The sequence below is a fragment of the Elgaria multicarinata genome, chromosome 5, assembly GCF_023053635.1.
Source record: "Elgaria multicarinata webbii isolate HBS135686 ecotype San Diego chromosome 5, rElgMul1.1.pri, whole genome shotgun sequence".
NCBI classification, from domain to species: Eukaryota; Metazoa; Chordata; class Lepidosauria; order Squamata; family Anguidae; genus Elgaria; species Elgaria multicarinata.
The window spans coordinates 69,928,434-69,932,075 of NC_086175.1; the positions used below are offsets into that span (position 1 = coordinate 69,928,434).

The 3,642-nt window shown below is 41.6% G+C and overlaps 1 protein-coding gene across 1 annotated transcript in view; it reads left to right on the forward strand.

Annotated features, from left to right (window-relative positions):
- WDR4 (WD repeat domain 4) overlaps positions 1 to 3,642 on the forward strand; it is a 208,983-nt gene that overhangs the window by 187,156 nt on the left and 18,185 nt on the right. The gene's annotated exons all lie outside the window — the stretch shown is intronic.

Genomic DNA, 3,642 nt, shown 5'->3' on the forward strand with positions numbered 1-3,642 from the left:
CATAATATTATGGGAATGAGCCTGTGTCCCCATCCCCCCACTTCACGTTCTTCCAGCACAGCCACAAGGAGGAGGTAGGAAGCTTTTGCTTCCATTTTCAAGTAACCGCAGATAGTCATTTCATCGGAACCAAAAACTGGGTATTGCTAATTATGTTTGATTGAAACTGGCCAGGAAGGTAAACTATGGGTTGAAGATGACTTCATTCCTTAAGTCATTTGCCCACAGATAGGGTGGAGAATTTCAAAAAGCCATTTGTACACAGCTCAAATGAATGTGAGGAGTGTGAATAATGATGATGATGATGATGATGATGATGATGATAATAATAATAATAAATTTCTTACGCGCCTCTCTGATTGGATCGAGGCGGGGAACAGGAGAACATGAAAATTCAAGAACATGCCTCCAGGTGGCATTTGTGTTACTTTAACCAGCAGTATTTTTGATAGAACAGGACTTGAGCATGTATGTATTTGTTGTAGCTTAGTATATATGCACATACTGCTAGCTGTCCCTTCAGATGTATAAATGATCAACCAGGAGGCTTGATCATTTCTCCAGGGGGAAGAGAAATTCTCCAATAGTTTCTCAGCTCACCATTAGCAGGCCCATTGGACATGTCCATGTCTTTGGATGCCAGCCAATCAATAACTCTTAGCTTTTTCCTTATTCTTCCATTAATAACATATACCATTTCCCTTTGGAAGTGCCCCATCATCTGAAGTACATTACTTCAGATAAAGGACTGGTTCATATACTGCTTTATCAGAAATGTTTACTATCCGTACTAAAAGCATGATGGGTTCAATTCATAATTCAGACACAGTCATACTTAGAGTAGACCCATTGAAATAGATGAGACTTAAGTAATCGAAGTATGACTAAGATCAGATTGTATAGTACAGGGGTGCATCACCTTGGATGTTTTCAGTGTGACCCACAAAGCCAGCAGCACCTCACCCACTTTCCCCTATAGACCAGCTGCTGCTTCAGGCTGTGTCCTTTTCCTGGCAGGGAAAAACTCTGAAAAAACTTTTCCTGGGGGAGAGAGAGTGGGCCCGGCCTGGAGAGGAAGCTGCTGAGTGATCCAGAGCTGCTGCTTACTTCTGAACATGCAGATGCCCTCTCTGTCTTCTTATGAGTAAACATGCTGGTCATGCTTACTTGTGAGTAGTCATACAGAGGCTTGGTATTTGTGATGCCATATGAAAGTGCTGCTGTGTGATTTAGTCCTGCTTATTTGTGAGTAGATATACTGCTCATGTTTACTTCTGAGTAAATTGTATAGCAAATTCAAACACCTATTATTTTAAAAAACCATGTTGGGATATAGGACATGCTCCAGGAAACTGCCCATAGCCTGCTGCTCCCTACAGCAAGTATCATGGTATGAGGAGATGTGTTTTGGTGCTGTATTGTGAGAAGACAACATGAACTCTGTGTTATTGCCAATGAGGTTTTTCAGGACAGATATTTTAGGAGGTTGCATTTTTATTTTGCTCCTCTAGATGTCAGCCTTGATCGCTGTACAAGCATTCTCACATTTACAAATTAGGAAACGGTTTTCAAACCTACACCTGTATATTGAGGTGTTTTCAGAGGAGGCTTTTATTGTGCAATCACCCTGCCTCAAACATAGAATTTTAGGGGAAAGCTGTACACAGAACATTCAGTTCCTTTCATAACTCTTCCATGTTTCCCATTGCTTCTTCCGTCTCTGTTTTTCCTTTTTACACACATACACACACACCATTAAGGAGGGAAAGATGGCATATGATCTGCACGGTGTCTTTTGAATGATAGCACTCGGAGCCATCCATCCGGTGTCATCTTTGGCTTAATCGTTCCACAATCAATAAAATCACCGGCCAGCTTTCATTGTGCTTCAGGGCTATGATCCACATCAATCGTCCTCTTCATCTCCACCTTCCATATTGGAGTAGCCCATGGCTTCTAATATTGTGGCCCAAATCCTGATTTCAATCAGGCCATACTTTTCTTTCCACAGGCCACATCTAGAAGTGACTATATAGTACAAACAAGGTACTGCTCAAGAGGTTTTCCTGGGGAAGACCATGATTGTAGACGCCCACAGAAGATCAACGTTTTATTGGGGGGAAGGGCCCAGGGAGGCACATGCTACATCTACTGTAGGCAGCAGTATAGGACTAGGATGAAGACACTTAGCAGAACAGAGTAAAGAGGTAAACTCGTTACTGATACCCCATTACCAGCTTGGGTCCCATCAATGTATATGTGGAGTTGGGTCCCCCCCCACTTTACACTTGCTTACACTGAACCACATTTGGCATTTTGATGCCCCTTCTCCCTGTTTGGAGGGATCCTTCTGGAGCTCTTCACAATCTCTTATCATTTGTACCACCCCAATATTTTCCACCTCGTTGCTTACTCTTAATTCCAGATCATTTACGAACAAGTTTAAAAGCACTGGTCCCAATACAGATCCTTGTAGGTCCCTCCTGTTTACATCCCTCCATTGCAAGAATTTAAAATTTAACCAGCAACAATAATGGATGACAGAAATATTTATGTACATCAATGGGACATGCATCTTATTTTAATTCCGTTGGGCATTCCCAAACTTAACTATCAGCAGCCAGCAGCCATTCCATCAGCTCTACTGAAATATCAGGTCCATCAGGCTTCTCCTTTCCCTGAACTTTCCCCCCTCTTCCCTCCCCATCTCTTCTTCCTTTTGTGTTGTGTCTTTTTGAAAGTAAACATGTAGGTGGGGATATAATCTACTCAAGGAGCCTTTTTTGGCTGAAGAGCAAAGTAAAAATGCTTTAAGTAAATAAAATAATAAACTCTCCTAAAACTAATCCGCTGTCTCCACTCCAACCTATACACCTGGACCAAGCCTAGAGCTGAAGGGTCTGTTACCCTACAGCTGCCTAGAACCCCTTCTGTTCATAGTTGGGATGGTGCAGGAAAACGAAAGACTAGGGCGAGATGGAACTTTGTGTGTGCAAAAAAACCTATGTAAATGAGAATGTGCAAGCAAATTCATGGGTGTACCATTTTATCTTAGGATCAAATGAGGACAGGACCTAAAGCAGTAATCCCATTTGGTTTTATCAAATGAATGTTATCTCAGGAAATCTCCAGCAGATACTGAGCTGAAATGTGAGCTTGATTTTATCAACATAATTTTTGCAACAGAAAAACAATAAACATATTATTGTTTCTTAAAGTGCGCTGCAAGGCATTTCACAATTCCCGTATCTCATTAATGCTGTAGTTATTTGGTAGGAGCCAGAAATAAGATGTAGGCAGCCCTACACTACACTACACTCCTATTTACTGGGAAGAAAGTTGACAGTGAAGTGTACAGATTTTATTTCTGGGTTGCGTTTCTTTCTTTGGGAAGATATTTCTTTTTAAACCGAAAACTTAGAATTTCAAGCAAAGATGGTACAAAGTCAGTCAGTCTGTCTGTCTGTCTCTCTCTCTCTCTCTCTCTCTCTCTCTCTCTCTGTGTGTGTGTGTGTCTGCTAGTTCCTGAGTTCCATTATTTGGTTCTCATAGCCAAGAAACAGACTGCAGGGCAGGCCTTTGGGCTAACCATGAGATTCTGTTGAATCAGAAAAATATAAATCCACAACAAGGGTGAACGGC